Source organism: Chiloscyllium plagiosum, chromosome 4, assembly GCF_004010195.1.
Source record: "Chiloscyllium plagiosum isolate BGI_BamShark_2017 chromosome 4, ASM401019v2, whole genome shotgun sequence".
NCBI classification, from domain to species: domain Eukaryota; kingdom Metazoa; phylum Chordata; class Chondrichthyes; order Orectolobiformes; family Hemiscylliidae; genus Chiloscyllium; species Chiloscyllium plagiosum.
Genome location: NC_057713.1, coordinates 109,665,392 through 109,685,968, shown reverse-complemented (window position 1 = coordinate 109,685,968; position 20,577 = coordinate 109,665,392). Strand labels below are relative to the sequence as shown.

General features: G+C 41.8%; 1 protein-coding gene across 6 annotated transcripts in view; it reads left to right on the top strand.

Annotated features, from left to right (window-relative positions):
* The first annotated feature begins 13,558 nt into the window (after positions 1–13,558).
* Positions 13,559–20,577, top strand: part of LOC122549313 (ras-related protein Ral-A) — a 52,231-nt gene continuing 45,212 nt past the window's right edge. For 2 of the 6 annotated variants that reach the window (XM_043688922.1, XM_043688921.1), the window contains exon 1: positions 13,559–13,719. The gene's annotated coding sequence lies outside the window, so the exon portion shown is untranslated. Of the gene's footprint in view, positions 13,777–20,577 lie in introns of all 6 variants that reach the window. The other 4 variants (XM_043688926.1, XM_043688923.1, XM_043688927.1 and 1 more) reach the window with 3 other exon arrangements.

Genomic DNA, 20,577 nt, shown 5'->3' with positions numbered 1-20,577 from the left:
TGTGCTTAAAAGTTTTAGTTTCACCTATTTCTTATCCAGTTCCTTCATAATTGTATATGTTTCTATAAGATCCTCCTCATTCTTATAATTTCCAATAAGTATAGTCCCAGTCTACTCAATCTCAAGCCAACCCTCTCAGCTCCAGCATCAAACTAGTCAACCTCCTCTGTACCCCCTTCCAATATTAGTACCTCCTTTGTCAAGTTAGGAGACCCAAACTGTACACAGTACTCCACATGTGGCCTGACCAGCACCATATACAGCTGCAGCATAACCTCCCTGGTTCTAAACTCCGTCTCTTCAGCAGTGAAGGACAATATTCCATTTGCTGCCTTAATTACCTGTTGCACCTGCAAACCAATTTTTTGTGATTCACATATAAGGACACCCAAGTCCCTGCACAGCACCATGCTGCAATTTTGCACTATTTAAATAATAGTCCATTTTGCTGTTATTCCTACTGAAATGGATGACCTCACACTAACCAACATTGTACTCCATCTGTCAGACCCTTGTCCATTTACTTAACCTGTCTATATCCTTTTGCAGACTTTCAGTGTCCTCTGCACACTTTGCTCTATCACTCATCTTAGTGTCAGCTATGAACTTTGACACACTACGCTTGGTCCCCAACTCGAACTCATCTATGTAGATTGTAAACAAATGCAGTCCCAACACTGATCCTTGAGGCAACCACTAGCCACTGATCACTGACCAGGAAAACACCCATTTATTTCCACTCTTTGCTTTCTGTTCGTTAACCAATCTTCTACCAATGCTAATCATTACTTAGTACATTGATCTTATGCGGTAACCTTCTGTATCGCACCTTGTTTAATGCCTTCTGGAAATCCAGATACACCTCATCCATCGGTTCCCTGTTGTCCACCGCACTCGTAACGTCCTCAGAGTTCTAGTAAATTAATTAAACATGATCTGCCTTTCATGAACCCATGCTGTGTCTGCCTGATGGGATAATTTCTATCTAGATGTTTTGCTTTTTCTTCCTTGATTACAGATAATCATTTTCCCCAGTACAGAAATTAAGCTAACAGACCTACAGTTACCTGCTTTTTGTCTACCTCCTTTTTTCAACAGTGGCATCACATTTGCTGTTTTCCAATCTGCTGGAACCATGCTAGAGTCCAGCGAATTTTGGTAAATTACCACGAGTGCATTTGCTATTTCCCCTGTCATCTCTTTAGTACTCTGAGATGCATTCCATCAGGGACAGGAGACTTGTCCACCTTTAGCCCCATTAGGTTGCCCAAAACTATCTCTTTTGTGATAATGATTGTTTCTAGGTTCTCATCTGCCATAGTCTCCTTGTCATCAATTATTAGCATGTTATTTGTATTTTCCATTGTGAAGACGGACACAAAATACTGCTCAACACCTCAGCCATTTTCTCATTTCCCATGATTAAATCCCCTTTCTCATCCTCTAAAGGATCAATGTTTACCTCAGCCATTCTTTTTAATTTTATATATTTGTCCAAACTTTTGCTATTTGTTTTTAAATTCTGAGCTAGTTAACCCTCATAATCCATTTTGCCATTTTTTTTTTCATGGCTTTCTGTTGATGGTTAAAGATTTCCCAATCCTCTAGTTTCCCACTAATCTCTGCCACTTTGTATACATTAGCTTCTAATTTGATACCCTTATTCATTTCCTTAGTTATCCATGACTGATTATCCTTTTTCCTACAGTCCTTCCTTTTTACTGGTATATACTTATACTGAGCACTGAAAAGTTGCTTTGAAAGTCATTGAGGTTCCTTAACTGTCTCACCATATTGTCTTTGCTCCTAATCTACCTTAGCCAATCCTCCTCATTCCCTTGTAGTCTTTTTTAAACACAAAATGCAAATATTGGATTTGACCTTCTCTCCCTCCACGTGTATTTTAAGTTCAACCATACTGGAATCGATGCTTCTAAGAGGATCTTTAACTATGAGATCATAAGTTATTCCTGTCTCATTACACAGGACCAGATCCAGGATAGCTTTCTCCCTCGTGGGTTTCATTACACACTGTTTGAGGAAACTATTGCAGATACATTCCATAAACCCCTCCTAAAGGCTGCTTTGATTGACTTGATTTGACTAATCAATATGTAGAGTAAAATCCCCCATGATAATTGTTGCATCATTTTTATATGCATCAGTTATTTCTTTGTTGCGTGCCCCTACAGACTACACCAATCAGTGACCTTTCCCCTGTTTTGAATTTCCACCCATATTGATTCATCCATATTTTCACCTATATCACCTCTTGGATGTCACCTTTAAATATCAGTGTCATAGAGCTGTGAAAACATGGAAACAGATCCTTTGGTCCAACTCATCCATGCTGACCAGATATCCTAAATTAATCTAGTCCCATTGGCCAGCATTTGGTCATATCCCTCTAAACCCTTCCTTTTCATATACCCATTAAAATGCCTTCTTGTAATTGTCCCAGTCTCCACTTCCTCTGGCAGCTCATTCCAAACACGCACCACCCTTTGCATAAAAAAGTTGCCCCTTGGGTTCCTTTTATAACTTTCCCCTCTCACCTTAAATCTATGCCCTCTAGTTTTGGAGTCTGCTACCCTGGGGAATAGACCTTGGCTATTCACCCTATCCATGACTCTCATGATTTTATAAATCTCTTTAAGGTCACCCATCAGTCTCCAATACTCCAGGGAAAATAGCCCTAGCCTATCTAGCCTCTCCCTTTAGCTCAAATCCTTCAATTCTGGCAATATCCTTGTAAATCTTTTCTGAATCCTTTCAGGTTTCACAATATCCTTCCTATAGCAGGGAGACCAGAAGTGAACATAGTATTCCAAAAGTGTCTTAACCAATGTGCTGTATAGTCTCAATATGTCCTTCCAATTCCTTTAAGAGAAAGTGAGGACCGCAGATGCTGGAGATCAGAGTCGATAGTGTGATGCTGGAAAAGCAGAGCAGGTCAGGCAGCATCCGAGGAGAAGGAGAATCGATGTTTCGGGCATAAGCCCTTCATTCTACTCCTCAAATGCTGCCTGACCTGCTGTGCATTTCCTGCACCACACTCTTGACTTTGAATTCCTCTACTCAATGCACTGACCAATAATGGAAAGCATACTAAATGCCTTCTTCACTGTCCTATCTACCGATCTATCTAAGTCTCCACTTTCAAGGAACTATGAACCTGCACTCCGAGGTCTCTTTGTTCAGCCACACTCCCCTGTTCTTTACCATTAAGTGTAGAAGTCCTGCTCTGATTTGCCTTTCCAAAATGCAGTACCTCTCATTTATCTAAATTAAACTCCATCTGCCACACATTGGCCCATCTGATCAAGATCCTGTTGTACTCTGAGGTAACTTTTGCTGCCCAAGATATCACCAATTTTGGTGTCATCTGCAAACTTACTAACCATACCTGCTATACTCACATCCACATCATTTACATAAATGACGAAAATGAGTGGACCCAGCACTTATCCTTGTGGCACTCCACTGGACATAGACCTCCAATCTGAAAAGCAACCCTTTACCACCAGCTTTCAGTCTTCTAATTTCGAGCCAGTTCTGTATCCAAATGGCTAGTTCTCCCTGCATTCCATGTGATCTAACTTTGCTAACCAGTCAACCATGTAGAACCTTGTCAAAAGTCTACTGAAGTCCATATAGATCACGTCCACCGCTCTTCCCTCATCAATCCTAATGATTACTTCTTCAAAAAGCTCAATTGAGTTAGTGAGACATGATTTCCCACACACAAAGCCATGCTGACCTTCCCTAATCAGTCCTTGCCTATCCAAATACCTGTAAATCCTATCCCTCAGGATTGCCTCCAACAACTTGCCCACCACCAATGACAGGCTCACTGGTCTGTAGTTCCCTGCCTTTTCCTTGCCGCCTTTCTTAAATAATGGCACCACATTGGCCTGCAGTTTCAATTGGACATGTATCCTAGGATATTTAGTTCCCAGACCTGATCCCCTTGCAGCTGTGTCTCTGTGATACTGACGCGTTATACCTGCTAATTTCAATCCATGCTAAAAGATCATTTACCTTATCTCAGTTCTGCATTTATTGCTTCCTTTTTTTAGAGTTATCCCCTTATCTGTTGTGTGTGAAATGAGATTCCTCAGCCTTTCGGTATTCTCTGTCTTATTACTTTTTTCTGGAAACTTCAATAACTTCTGCTGAGCCCTTCCCTTCCCCTTAAACATTTTTATAATTTTCAATGCAACTGATCCTACCCTCCCCACAATTTAGTTTAAAGACCTATCCACAGCCTTAGTTCTGTGATTCATCAGGATTCTGTGGAGCCTATCCCATCAGAACAGCTCTACCCTTCCTCACTACTTTCCCAGCACCAATGTCCCATGAATTTGAACCTGTTTCTCCCACACCAATCTTTGAGGCATGCTTTCACCGCTTTAATCGTGTTGACCCTGTGCCAATTAAGGTTGAAATCTTTGAGGAGAAAGTGAGGTCTGCAGATGCTGGAGATCAGAGCTGAAAATGTGTTGCTGGAAAAGCGCAGCAGGTCAGGCAGCATCCAGGGAACAGTAGAATCGACGTTTCGGGCATAAGCCCTTCTTCAGGGCTTATGCCCGAAACGTCGATTCTCCTGTTCCCTGGATGCTGCCTGACCTGCTGCGCTTTTCCAGCAACACATTTTCAACCCTGTGCCAATTAACTCTTGGCTCAGCGAGTAGTCTGCAGATTATTCTTTTTGGTTCTGTTTTGTAAATTAGCGCCTCACTGCTCATATTCCCCATGGCCTTTAATCCCTTCAGCCTTAAGAATTATATGTAACTACATGAAAACATTCAATATGTTTCCCTCAATCACTTTCTGTAGTAGAGAACTCCACAGGCTCACTACTCTCTTGTGAAGACATTTCTCATCTCCTTAGCCATATCCTTAGACTGTGACCCCTGGTTCTGAAAAATCATTTGGAACATCCTTCCTGCATTTATCTTATCTCGTGCTGTTAGAATATTATAGGCTTCTATGTAACATGCCACTCCATCCTTTTAAACTCCAGTGAATATAGTCCTAAGCAATCCCATCTTTCCTAAACAGATGCAAAAGAAAATTAAAGACTAAGCCAAAGCACATAAATAGAAAGGTAGCCATAAAAAGGGGCTGCACTTAAATGTTGGCTTGTTCTTTTTCTCCTTCAAATCTGCTTTAATTTTGGTCCATATTGAATCCTCACTGTGCAGCGTACCCAACCATTTATAGCTACTGGCAAATCTGCAGTGTTTCTGCTGCCAGCAGTGAGAAGGAAACACCTGAAGAAGCTGTTAACAAATACTTGTTAATAACTTAAATTACCTTTTAACGCGGCTGGATAGGTTGCCTTTTCTGCCTTGTTGTCATGTTGCAAAATCAACGGGCTGTTCAAACATTAGGAAACCTGAGAGGTTTGGGTTTCAGTGACCATTTGCCCCAATCCAGCAACTTCAATCCTGCTGTGTTTAGTTCTATTGGACTTAAGAGTTATAGGGTCCACATGAGTAAAATCTCTGGTTGTTAATGCCATATATTACAGCCAAAGCCATTGGAAACAAAAATATGTGGAATAAAATGCATAGAGGTTAGTTTTGAAATTAGACATTAAATTTGGAGTCAAAGAAAAAAACATGAAGTAATCCAGTTTATACATGGAATGTTTATAGAAAGAAATGAATTCTAACTAAGAGTAGTTTAAGTAGTGACAGCAAATAAAGCTTCCTGTTCCAATAACGGAACTGGTTTTAAGGATAATTTAGAGGCTTCCTGTAAAATCAAAGAGCTTTGCTTACCAGAGTTTTGTGTTCAGTTTCAAATTGCATTGTACTGGCATATTCAATGAATGGATTTTGATGGTTACTGTGTTGTTACACAGTTCCCTTTTGTTCCATTCAGTGAGAGATAAGAACAATGCTGAGCATACAGCTCATTTCCTCTCGAAGTTTTCAGCCAATTGTCATGACTATCCAGCCTCATGCAGATTACTCACATTAGCTGTAGAGGTTAAAGCAGAGCTTGCTCAAATTCCCATTAGTTTATTTTGCATTTTCAATGATATGTCTTGTACACTATACAAATGAAGATGGTTGTTATTGGAGAATCAATATCTCAGTTGCACAATATCATTGCAGGACTTCCATGGGGAATAAAATGTCTAGGTCTAAACATCTCCAGCTGCTTCATCATAAGGTCAGAAATGGCAATGTTTGGGCAATGTTCAATATCATTTATAACTCTTCAGACACTAAAGTAGTCCCTGTCCAAATGCAGCAAGACCCGAACAATATCTAGGTTTAGGTTGATAAGTGTCAAGCAATGGCCATCTCCAGGAAGACAAAATCTAACCATCACCCCAAAGATGTTCAATGGTATTACAGGAGTTGAATCTCCCACTATCAATATTCTGAGTGTTACCATTGCCCAGAAACTGAATGGGACAGCCATACAAATTCTGTGGATGAAACAGGTCAGAGGCTAGGAATCCTGCAGTGAGTAATCCTGTCCTAGATCTACAATGTACAAGTCAGGAGTGAGGTGGAATACTCTCCAGTCATTTGGATGGGTGCAGCTCAAACAATTCAGGAAGCTTGACACCATCCAGGGAAAACCAGTTTGATGATTAGCACTCGATAGTGCTAGTGAGGTGAGGAATTGGCAGATTAGACTGTTTAATTTGTGGCTGGGGAGGTGTTATAGGAGGGAGGGCTTTAGATTTCTGAATAACTGGGATAGTTTCTGGGGAAAGTGGGACCTGTTCAAAAGGGACGGTCTTCATCCAAACAGTGACAGGACCAATATTTTTGTGGGTGGTTTTGCTAGCACTGTTGAGTGAACTTTAAAGTAGTTTGGTAGGGGATGGGAACCTAAGGGGAGCTCTGAGTTAGCTAGAGTGGGTGAGGGCTTAAGAAAAAAAAGAACCAAGATAGTAAATAAAAAGCAGCTGAGCAGTGTAGCACTAATATGAATGTAAACCACGTAGTGACAGAAAAGTGAGAATGTTTAAAAACAAAAGTTCTTCTGGCAGAGGTGTTAGGATTCAAAAAGAAGGTATACAACCTAGCATAAGGGAACTTTACCTGAATGTTTGCAGCATTCAAAACAAGGTAAATGAGTTGTTGGCACAAATCGCTGTGAATGGGTATGATTTAGTAACCATTACAAGAGACATGGTTGCAGGGTGATCATGACTAGGAATTAAATATCAAGGGGTATCAGACTATTCAGAAGGACAGATAGGCAGGAAAGAGTGGTGGTGTAGTACTCAAAGGAAGAAATCCTGAGGAACAGGATGTGTGAGTGTTTGGAAAAGCAAGGACTGGTTAGAGATACTCAACATGGCTTTATGCATGGGAAATCGTGTCTCATGAACCTGGGCTTTTTTGAAGAAATAACAAAGAGGATTGATGAAGGCAGAATGGTGGATCTGATCTATGTAGACTTCAGTAAGGCATTCAACAAGGTCCTGCACGGTAGACTGTTTAGCAAGGTCAGATGACATGGAATACAGGGAGATCTAGCCATTTGTATACAGAACTGGCTTGAAATTAGAAGACTGAAAGCTCGTAGTAGAGGGTTGCTTTTCAGATTGGAGGTGTATGACCAGCGGAGTGCCACAAGGATCAGTGCTGGGTCCACTATTTTTTGTCATTTATACAAATGACTTGGATGTGAATATAGCAGGTATGGTTAGTAAGTTTGCAGATGACACCAAAATTGGTGATATCTTGAACAACAAAGGTCACGTCAGATTACAACAGGATCTTGATCAGATGGGCCAATGGGCCGAGATGTGGCAAAAGGAGTTTAATTTAGATAAATGAGACATATTGCATTTTGAAGAAGTAACCATTAGGATTGATGAGGGAAGAGCGGTGGACGTGATCTATATGGACTTCAGTAGACTTTTGACAAGGTTCTACATGGTTGACTGGTTAGCAAAGTTAGATCACATGGAATGCAGGGAGAACTAGCCATTTGGATACAGAACTGGCTCGAAATTAGAAGACTGAAAACTGGTGGTAAAGGGGTCCTTTCAGATTGGAGGTCTATGTCCAGTGGAGTGTCACAACGATCAGTGCTGGGTCCACTAATTTTCATCATTTATGTAAATGACGTGGATGTGATATCTTGGTGATATCTTGGATAGCAAAGGTTACCTCAGAGTACAACAGGATCTTGATCAGATGGGCCAATGGGCCGAGGTGTGGCAGATGGAGTTTAATTTAGATAAATGAGAGGTACTGCATTTTGGAAAGGCAAATCAGAGCAGGACTTCCACACTTAATGGTAAAGAACAGGGGAGTGTGGCTGAACAAAGAGACCTCGGAGTGCAGGTTCATAGTTCCTTGAAAGTGGAGTCTCAGGTAGATAGGACAGTGAAGAAGACATTTAGGGTGCTTTCCTTTATTGGTCAGAGTGTTGAGTAGGAGTTGGGAGGTCATGTTGCGGCTGTACAGGACATTAGTTAGGACACTTATAGAATTTTGTGTTCAGTGCTGGTCTCCTCTCTATAGGAGGATGTTGTGACACTTGAAAAGGTTCAGAAAAGATTTACAAGGATGTTGCCAGAGTTGGAGGATTCGAGCTATAGGGAGAGGCTGAAAGCATGGGACTGTTTTCCCTGGAGCGTTGGAAGCTGAGGGGGTGATCCTTATAGAGGTTTTTAAAATCATGAGGCGCATGGTTACAGTAAATAGATAAGGTCTTTTCCCTGGGCTGGGGGAGTTCAGAATGAGAGGCATTGGTTTAAGGTGAGAGGGGAAAGATCTCAAAGAGACCTAAGGGTCAGCTTTTTCATGCAAAGAGTGGTGCATGTATGGAATGAGTTGCCAGAGGAAGTGGTGGAGACTGGTATAATTACAACATTGAAAAGACATCTGGATGGGTATATGAACAGGAAGAGTTTAAAGGGATATGGCAAATTCTGACAAACCGGACTACATTCATTTCAGATATCTGGTCGGCATTGATGAGTTGAACTGTTTCTGTGCTGTACATCTCTATGACTGTATGTCAGGCAGATAAGCAGAGCGGGTGGAATTGCCTTGCTAGGAAGAAATGAAATGAAATGGATAGCAAAAGTAATACATAGTCAGAAGGTGTAGAATCTGTGTGGATATAGTAGAAGAATGCAAAGGAATAAAGACCCTGATGGGAATTGCGTAAAGACCTCCTAGTAGTAGTCGTGATGTGGGGCAGAAAATAAAACAGGAGATAGGAAAGCCTTGTAAGAAAGGCACTATTACAATAATCCTGGGGGACTTCAATATGCGGGTGCACTGGGGAATCAGGATGGTAGCGGATCCCACGAAAAGGAATTAATCGAATGTCTACGAGATAATTTTTTGGAGCAACGTGTGTCAGAGCTCACTAGGGAACAGACAATTCCAGATTTGGTGATGCACAATGAGGCAGACTTGATTAGGGAGCTTAAGCTGAAGCAACCCATAGGGAGCAATGACCATAATATGAGGAAGAGGGTGGAATCAGATGGAACAGTTGAGTAATGATAACTACAAAGATGAGGAAGAAGCTGGACAGAGTTGATTGCAAGGAGAACCTAGCAGGGAAGATGGTGGAGTTGCAATGGCAGATATTTAGAGTCACAGAAATGTACAGTACGGAAACAGACCGTTTGGTCCAACTCATCCATGCCGACCAGATATCCCAACCCAATCTAATCCCACCTGCCAGATGCCTTTAAAATGTTGCAATTACACTAGCCTCCATCACTTCCTCTGGCAGCTCATTCCATACATGTACCACCCTCTGCATGAAAACGTTGCCCCATAGGTCTCTTTTATATCTTTCCCCTCTCACCCTAATCCTATGCCCTTGAGTTCTGGACTCCCCCACCCCAGGGAAAAGACTTAGTCTATTTATCCTGTCCATGCCCTTCATGATTTTATAAATCTCGAGAAGGTCACCCCTCAGCCTCCGACCCCTAGTCTATTCAGCCTCTCCCTATAGCTCAAATCCTCTAACGCTGGCAACATCCTTGTAAATCTTTTCTGAACCCTTTCAAGTTTCAAAACATCCTTCCAACAGAAAGGAGATCAGAATTGGACACAATATTCTTGTGCGACGCACAGCAGAAGTTCATCCCAAGGAAGAAGTAACATACTAAGGGTCCGATGAGGGCTGACAATGAAAGTTAGGGAAAGCATAAAAGCAAAAGAAAAAGCATATAATGTGCTGAAGATTGGTGGGAAACCAGGGGATTGGAAAACCTTTTAAAAAAAGAGCTCTACTACAAAAGTAATAAGGACAGGACAGATGAAACATGAGTGTAAGGTAGTTAATAATATTAGAAAATACTGCAAGGACTTTTTTCCACATATCTATATAGGCTAAGACAGAAACAAGTGTGGACATTGGACTGCTGAAAAACATGACTGAAGAGATAGTAATTGGAAACAAAGAAAAAGGCAGCTGGATGGGTACATGAATAAAAAGGGTTTGGAGGAATATGGGCCGGGTGCTGGCAGTTGGGACTAGATTGGGTTGGGATATCTAGTCGGCATGGACGGGTTGGACTGAAGGGTCTGTTTCCGTGCTGAACATCTCTATGACTCTAAATGGCGGAGGAACTGAATAGTACTTTGCATCAGTATTCACAGTGGAAGAGACGAGTATCACAGAATTTCAAGATCATCAGGAGGTGTTGGGTAAGCTGAAAGATCTGAAGGTGGATAAATCACATGTTCCAAATGGACTATACCTCAGAGTTCTGAAGGAGATTGCTGTGAAGATTGTGGAGACATTGGTGGTGATCTTTCAGGAATCACAGGAGTCAGGGAAGGTCCCAGAGGATTGGAAAATGGTTAATGTAACACCCTGTTTACAAAAGGAGGCAGAGGTTAGGGTGGCACGGTGGCTCAGTGGTTAGCACTGCTGCCTCACAGCACCAGGGACCCAGGTTCAATTCCCACCTCGGGCAACTGTCTGTGTGGAGTTTGCACATTCTCCCTGTGTCTGTGCGGGTTTCCTCCGGGTACTCCGGTTTCCTCCCACAGTCCAAAGATGTGCAGGTTAGGTGAATTGGCCATGCTAAATTGCCCATAGTGTTAGGTGCAGGGGTAAATGTAGAGGAAGGGGTCTGGATGGGTTGCTCTTCGAAGGGTTGGTTTGGACTTGTTGTGCCGAAGGGCCTGTTTCCACATTGTAGGTAATCTAGTCTAAGCTAAAGACAGGAAATTATAGAAAATGAAAGAACTGCAGAAGACAGAAATTGCTGGAAAAGCTCAGCAGGTCCAGCAGCAAATGTGGAGAGGAATCAGAGTTAACGTTTTGGGTTAATGAACTGAGGAAGGGCCACTGGACTACAGAGAAATAGCAGATGGAATACAGTGTGGGAAAGTGTGAGGTTATGCACTTTGTTAGGAATATTTGAGGCACTATTTTCTAAATGGGGAAAGGCTTTGGAAATATGAAGCGTAAAGGGACTAGTCCTAGTTCTGGATTCTCTTAAGGTTAATAAGGCAGTTTGGAAGGCAAGTGCAATGTTTGCATTTATTTCAAGAGGGCTAGAATACAAGAGTAGAGATGTACTGCTGAGACTATATAAGGCTCTGGTCAGACAGCATTTGAAATACTGTGGGCTGTTTTAGCCCCATATCAAAGGAATGATGTGCCAGCAATGAAGGTGACCCAGAGGATGTTAACAAGAATAAGCCCAGGGGCGAAGGGCTTGTCATATGAGGAATAGTTGAGGACTCCAGGTCTGTACTCAATGGAGTTTAAAAAGATTAGAGGAATCTGACTGAAACTTAGAATATTGAGAGGCCTGCATTAAATGGATGTGGAGAAAATGACTCTGCTTGTAGGAGAGATTAGAACTCGAGGGCACAGCCTTAGAATGAAGGGACATCCTTTTAGAACTGAGATGGAGAGGACTTTCTTCAGCCAGAGGGTGATGAATCTTTGGAACTAATTGCCGTAGAAGGCTGTGGCGGGTGCATTTAAGACTGAAATAACTAGTGTTTCGATTAGTAAGGGGATCAAGCATTACGGGAGAAGGCAGGAGAATGGGATTGAGAAACAAAACAGCCATAATTGAATAGTAGAACAGATTTGATGTGCTGAATGCCCTATTTCTACACCCGTGTCTTATTTTATGGTGTTCTTGTAGCTGCCTATTCTGTGAAACTTCTGTACTTCCATCAAACGCTTTATCATCAGTAAAGCTAAATTATATAATTTCCTCCCCTTCCATTTAATGCCAGATTCTGTCATGAAATGCTTCATTTATAATCTGCATTGAAGAAACACCCGTCAGACTGATCTTCCAATTACACATTGTTCTGACTTTCTGTTACTATACGCTGGCTTGCTTTTTGTTTCACATACAGATTTCTTACAAACCGTCTATCTCTACAGTCTATTTAAGTATCATTCAGCCCTGTCAAGAGCCTAATTCAGTTAACCCAATTGAATACTTCTTCACAATATATAAAACTATCATATACTTCCTGTCCAAATTACTAAACTGCATCTCCTTAATAATATGCTGACTGCTTCTCTGTCCATTTCTTTCTGCCATTCTTTGCCTTTTTACCTTTGTGCGGACAATCAGTTATATCACATGAAAGTTTGAACATTGGAATGCTTTTGATTTCTTTTTTAGGTGATTATTTATGTCTACATGAAATCCTTCATTCTTTCTCCTCTTCAGTAATATCTTGTTTAGTAAATATAGTATTGATGTCACTTGTTTTCAATCAACTTAAAAAGGAATTCCATCATCTCCGAGTGCTTTTCAGTTTTTAACCTAATTTGTGGAGGCTTTGATTTCACTCTCGAGTATTTCTGGCCCAACAAAATCAGTGTTACTTTCCTCTAGCTCAATCTTGCGAGGTTTTTAATTTTTGCACATTTTTTTCATGTTTTCTTATTTCATTTTGCGTTGTTAATACCACTTTATCCTCGACTGTTGTTTTCAGTCATTTATACTGAGTGCCACTTATCTCCTTTGCTTTTGCTTGCATAAGATCCATTCTTTCCGATCAAGCCAATCCTCCGAGTATACCACATGACTTATTAATAATTGTTTTCAGATCTTTTCTGCTTCACTTCCTAATTCAATTTGTATTTCCGCTCATTAACTTCTGTATTAATATTCTTCCTTTTCAAGAGCGACCAGATAGTCCAGTAACAGCAGGCATTATTTTGGAATGAATGTAAACATTGATATAACCAAAGGCAGGGTACATCTTAATAGTAAACAGATTAGTGAGAGAGGCGATGGATGGAAGACCTTATGGTAGAATAGAATATCAACTTTGGACGGTTATAAATTGAAAATGAAAAGACTGGCGCGGCGCACACATGACGATGACCACCCCACCCCGGAACCAATCTGTTTTCATCAGCGTAAGTGAGGTGAATCTGATATAAAAGGAATGACGCTGCTTTCCGAAAAATACTGTACACTCCACAAAACGCACTACTTGACAACCTCCTTGTGTAAAACATACACGTGACGCCAGTTAGGTGTCAGCATGGTTCCGGAAGTGTTCATCCGTGGTGACGTTACACACGACACGCCAGTTCCGCTCACTGCACTAATCCCGCCCCGCCCTGCCCTTCTGACGAGCGTTGTTCCATCTTCCGCCATATTAACAGTGATCGGACGGGCGGGGCGGGGGTAGAGTCAGAGTGGCTGGTGAGCGATCTGCATTTAGTGGCAGTGGCTGATCTCTCATTTCTTCGGTGCCGTGACCGGTGAGCATTTCAATGTCCTGACGCCGTCTGAGGTCACGAAATGTCTCCGAGTTGACGGTTGGTCCCACTGCGCGCGATCCCTTCCTTCGGGTGGGGCGGGGACAGAAGAGAGACCCCCTCCCTCTTCAACCTGTCTTTCCTCCAATTTGGTTGGGATGAGATGGGTGATGTGTTTTTCTCTCCCTCTTGGAGGGGTATTATTGTATTGGCCCCCTCCTTTTCCCCCCCGTTGTTTTGGGGTGGAGGCGATGATGCGGTTTCCTTTCCCGTTTCGTCTTTGGGATATCGTATTGTGTGATTTCCCCCTTTCCCACTGGGGATGGGGTATTTCCATGCACTTCCAAGCCCCTATCCTGTGAAAGGGGTTTGCCCCTGCTTTAACTGGCTCTTGTAGGATTTTGAATTGGAAGTTTGTTGTTTGAATATGTACTATTTGGAATGGATGCTAGCAAGTAGGCTTAAGCATTTCTCAGCTGCAGATTTCCCATTGAAATTCCATTGTGTGGAATTCACATTTAACATTAATCTGTACTAATTTTCAGCATTCTTTGTGCAGTTCAAGGCAGTTTGGCCTGAAGTGCTATTGCCTACAAGGAGGTATTCTATTTAACCATCTGTGAGATGACATACATTTGAAGCAATGATAATATTTCAAGAGTACTCTATTGTAATAGTGTTAGGATGCCAGGGGGTCAAAAAAGTTTTTTGTTTTTAATCAATTTAGAGACCCATATGGCTGAAGTGATGTGCTCTTTAAAGAAAGTCTCTAGTTTGATTAGATTAGATTCTATAGTGTGGAAACCAGCCCTTCGGACCAACCAGTCCATACCTACCCTCTGAAGAGTAACCCACCCAGACCCATTTCCCCTCTAATGCACCTAACACTATGGGCACTTTAGCACGGCCAATTCACCTGACTTGCACATCTTTGGTCTGTGGGAGGAAACCGGAGAACCCGGAGGAAACCCGTGCAGACACTGGGAGAATGTGCAACTCCACACAGATAGTCGCCCGAGGCTGGAATTGAACCTGAGACCCTGGTGCTATGAGGCAGCAGTGCTAATCACTGAGCCACCTTTGCGTGTTTAAATCCAGTAGAATTAAACTAAGTCAATTGGATTGAATAATTGGCCAAGACACAAGTAGAACTGTGTTTGGTGTCTATGAATCTTTCCTGGCCACTAGAAGGCATAGGCTGTGGCTCTCTTCATAATATACTTCCATAGTCTTGCACTGACTGAACCTCATGTCCAAGTCCTGACTTCACAACACTTCTGACTGAGGGGAGATATATTAGCAATGATACCAATATTATATGGTTTGGCATTTTGCTTGGCACTTGCTTTCTTTTGACAAGCTGTGATTTAACTGAGCAGCTGCTTGTGATACACTCTTATCTGAATAACTCTGGGTGAGAATTTATTTCTCTATCCTCTGCACTAATTCTGATTTCTCCCTGAAAGGTATATAAAATGCAAGGTTGTGCAAATCCTGTTTGCTCCAGTTACCAAAATACAAAAAAGCTTTTAAAATTAAGTCATTAACTATATTTCATTGACTCTACCTGAAGAAACATTAACTTCCCTACCTCCTGATGCTGCCTGGTTTGCTGTGTTCTTCCAGTCTCCTCCTTGTCTACCTTGGATTCTAGCATCTACAGATTTTTTTTCTCTCAAACCTAGATTTCACCAGTGGCTTTCAGAATTTGACATACTTTGAAGAATGTCAAGGCCTTGTTTGGGAGATTTAACAGCATAGGTACAAGATGACTTTGGTCTGTTTTTTTTTAAAAAAGTAGCTAGTTCTCCTCCTTGGGTCTGGAACAGTTATGGACATGATTTCAAAGGTGTTCCCAACATAATGAGATTAATTTCTGGCAATCTATTGACAATCCCTGGTTGGTCTTGAGAAGGAGGGCTCATGTCCGAAACGTCGATTCTCCTGCTCCTTGGATGCTGCCTGACCTGCTGCGCTTTTCCAGCAACACATTTTCAGAAGGAGGTGGCGATCTGTCAAGTTGGGAAGCAGCTTCTGGTTTTTGACCCAATGATAGTGAAAAAACAGCAATGTAGTTTGAAATCAAATGCTGTTTTAATTTGGAGGATCATTTGCAGTTTGTATTGTCATGCATTTGCTGCCCTTCTCTTTGGTAGTTTTGGAAGGTGCTGTGAGAGTGGCCTTAATGAATTACTGCAATGTATTATGTAAATAGTGCACACTTACATCTGTAAGGGCATAAGATGACTTGTAATATCCTGGTCTTTCTGTAAGTGGAAATTTCATTATCAGATGCCTTGTTATATATGTATTTTATAAGCATCAAACATCCCTGCTACTGGTCTTGTAATGGAGAGATAGCTATTGCAGTAAACTGAATATTAAGTTTAGAATTCTGTTCTGACAAGCCCCCTCCGTAATGAGCTGGGCTGAACTAATTTACCTGTAATCACTTTTTTTCCCATTTTGCCCATCTGGATATAAACAGATTAATTCTGCATTAGATCCACTTGGTACCCCTACGGACAGGTGGCACTGCCTATCACTGAAATTGGCCAAATGATATGATAATGTGCAGAAGTGTTTTCACTGATACATGCAATGCAGAGAAGTGTGGAAACCGCCAGGTTCTCATCTGGCCATACTCTGAAATGCTAATGAGATTCCTGACTGCAGTAGTGAAGTATGGCTAATTCAAATGTTTGGGATTATTGATCACACAGGTGGGAAAATGGTGGTCAGTTTTACAGATTGAAACTGGGACAAATGACACCACACTAAATCAATGTTCAAATAAGGGAATTTGAAAGGTGGCAAAATCCTTTCCTGTTGGTTTGAATATTCAGTTCTAATGACGTCCACTGGGAGTCTAGACCACTGATGCCAAATGCAAGCATACAGCAGGAAAGAGCTTTTTCTGAAATGTAAAAATGTGTGTAATTATTGAAACCAAAAAATGATTCACTTAAATGCAGGATAGGTTGTTTGGAGGTATTTTATTAAATTCCTATGTATGTTAGACACGACATGCTTATATTTCTCTCTTCAATGCCAGTGTAGCTGTATTAGAATACTTCTAGTTGCAAACACTTTAATCTTGTTTTTTACCTTCATGTTATATGACCATTGAGGATGGGAATACTTATAGAACTACTTCCTGTTTAATTGTCCACTCTTAAGATATGGTCATGGGATGTAGGATTAGGGGAAAAACCTTAAGTCAGGTCTGCCAGTCATTCAAGATCCTGGTGGATCTGATTGTAGTCTCAACTCCACTTTTCTGTCTGCTCTGCGTAACTTCAGACTCTTTTTTTTTTTTCCATCAAAATTTCTGTCTTGAACTTTGAATAAATTGTGACACAGTCAGCACTTTTCTCAGATGAGACTGCCACAACTGATTCACAAAATTCTTTATTCTCCTCTGGTTTAAAAGACTACTTATTCTTACCGGTCTTTTAATTATCTTTTTTACAAGACTGGCATCCATTTATCTATTCCCCTCAAGATTTGATTTCCAATTAGATCACCTCCCAAGTTGAACTCTAATGGCTTTAACCCCAAACTGTTTCTCATTTTTCAATGATTCAGCCTTTCATCTCAGGAATGAGTCAAAATCTACCTTCTCTAAACTACCAGCTCAATGTGTGTAGTGTTAGGTGTAGGGGAATGGGTCTGGGTGGGTTGCGGGTCGGTGTGGGCTTGTTGGGCCGAAGGGCCTGTTTCCACACTGTAAGTAATCTAATCTAATCTAATGTAATCTCTTCAGACAAGGAGACAAAAGCAATGTACTCCAGATGTGCTTTCACCTTTGACCTGAAGAGCAACAATAAAATGTTGCTAGTTTTGTTCTTGCAATGCAATACCAAGGTTCCATTTACTTCCTAACCTTTTTTCTGTATCTGCATACTAATGATTTGTCTGACACCTCTGTCTGAACCACCAGGTTCTTAAATCTTATGTATTTAGGAATACATCGCTCTTTGTTTACCAAAATGGACAAGTTCAAATTTTCTAACATTATGCTCTTATTTCTTCCTACTCTCTTAACTGCTCTTTGCAGTATTGAATGTCCTTCTGAAACTTGTTTTCCTGTCTCTTGGTGTGTTGAGAGAATTTTGGCAATCGTGCCATGTACCCTTTATCCAAGCTATTGCAATAGATTGCAAATAGTGGAGGCCCTAGCTGATTCCTGTGGCACTCCACTATTTGTAAACTGAAAATATTCCCTTATTCCTTCTGTTTTATTCATAAAGTAATCATGTATCCATGTTAAGTCACCATGTGCTCTTAGCTTACCTTTGTGCTATCTACATTTTGGAAATCAAGCTAAAACATCTACATGTTTCACTTTATCCATCTTGCTCGTTACTTAATCAATAACAAGAATGAGGACTGCAGATGCTAGAGAGTCAAAGTCAAAAAGTGTGGTGCTGGAAAGATACAGCAGGTCAGGCATCACTTGAATGGGAAAGGCAACATTTTGGGCATTAGCCAGAGGGTGCTGAGAGAGAAATAGGGAAGTGAGGCTAGGCAAAGGTGGGTGGGATGGCAATTGGATGCAGCTGGTGATTTGTGATAAGTTGGTGGGAAGGGTGGACTGAATAGGTGGGAAGGAGGTTGGACAGTAGGTCAGGTCAAGAGGGTGGTGCTGGGTTGGATCTGGGATGGGGAGAGGAGGTTTGGAAACTGATTACATCATTGATGCCGTGTAGTTGTAGAGTCCTGACATGGAAGATGAGGTGTTCTTCCTTCAGTTGAGTGGCTTTGATTTGGCGGTGGAGGCCCCCCAAAGTTTGCATCTCCTTGAGAGTGGAAGGGAGAGTTAGTGGTTAGCCACAAGGCGGTGGGGTTGGTTGCTAAGCATGATTTCATTTTCATAACTGTTGACTCTGCTTTCACCTATTATGACTTTATTGGTGACTGTGTGGAGCTTACGCATTCTCCCTGCATCTGAGAGTTTTTGCTGGGTGCTCAAGTTTCCAGCCACAGTCCAGAAATATGCAGGTTAGGTGGATCGACCATGCTAATGTGCTCCAGTGTTCAGGGATGTGTGGGCTAGCGAGGTGGGTTACCCCATGGTAAAAGCGAAGTTACTGTGATGTGGTGCAAATCCTGGGTGGAATGCTCTTCAGAGGATAAGTGCAGGCCCAATAGGCTCTTTCTTTCTGCACCAAGGAATCCATTTGATCTGTGATAACCTTCAATAATGGATTCTTCTAGCAGTAGGCTAACTGCTCTATGGTTGTCCATTGGTGGAGCTAAGCAACCACTGGGCTATGGAGATGGCTGTTGGTGCCTGATGGTTCTTCACAGATGCCCAATTTTGAACTTCCAAATTTGTTTTGAATTAGTGCTATCTATGAATATGGGTGAAAACATGTTGCCATGTCCAAGCCCAGTCCAGCAGATATTATCCTCTACCCTCCCAGCTGCACTATTGAACTAAGCTTGGTGATGGCCTTTGTCATAGAGTCATAGAGATGTACAGCACGGAAACAGACCCTTCGACCCAACTCTTCCATGCTGACCAGATATCCCATCCCAACCCAACCCAATCCAGTCCCACCTGCCAGCACTCAGCTCATATCCCTCCAAACCCTTCCTATTCATGTATCCATCCAGATGCCTTTTAAATGTTGCAATTGTAGTAGACTCGCTCACTTCCTCTGGCAGCTTATTCCATACACCACCGTCCGTGTGAAAAAATTGCCCCTTAGGTTTCTTTTATGTCTTTCCCCTCTCACCCCAAACCTATGCCCTCTAGTTCTGGACTACCCCACCCCAGGGAAAAGACTTTGCCTATTTACCCTATCCATGCCCTTCATAATTTTGTGAACCTCTAGTCACCCCTCAGCCTACGACGCTCCAGGGAAAACAGCCCCAGACTGTTCAGCCTCTCCCTATAGCTCAAATCCTCCAACCCTGGCAAAATCCTTAAATCTTTTCTGAACCACATCTTTCTGACAGGAAGGAGACCAGCATTGCACGCAATATTCCAACAATGGCCTAACCAATGTCCTGTACAGCGCAACGTGTGTTGTATGACATTTCTTGGTGTATGGAGTCCATGTTGAGGATTCCCAGGGCTGTTTCCGGCTACTGCATAGTAACGTGGCGGGTCTGGCCTGCTGATATAACAGGCAAGATGATGGAAGAGCGTTACCTGCATTTCTGTATGAATGCCAGGTTGTACTTCTCTAGTGAAATTCACGCTCCCAAATTTGGCATAAGTTCGCAGTTTTGACGGGATGGGGAGGCTTTTAGCAGACCATGTCTTGGGCACAAGGATTTGCGTGATGTTTATTCCACTTGTTTTTCAAATTTGGCTCGTTACACACGACAAATTTGTCTGTCGCTGACCCACTTTAGATTATGTCGAAACCCTTGGCGTCCTGCGCCCTTGACAGTTTCGATAGTCTGTTTCTAAAACGAGCAATTTTTCCCCATTTTAGTAATGCCGAACTATTGCAGCTTGAAGATGTGTTGGTTGGGCGTGTTTAACTTGCTGTGTAACAAGTTTACAATAGCTGTCGAGGGATGCTAATTGGCGATTTGAAGCTGAAACGATCAGGTTCCCGAGGATTAAAGCAACTGTAATTTGAATTTTGACAGTACACTGAAATTTTCAATACAAGCTGATTTAATTGTCAAAATATTTTCATATGCATCTAGTTTGGAGATCTTCAGCTTTAAGCTGCAAATATTTTTATTGTCTCAAGAGATTTGCAGACGTCGGGTTTTATTGTCTACTCACTCGTTGCAATAGGAACCACACCCCAGTTTAAAGCTTGCGTCAAGTAACAAACGCGTGCCCTCTGGTCACTCGAATCTTCGATTTGTGTTTTTAAAGTTCTAATTATG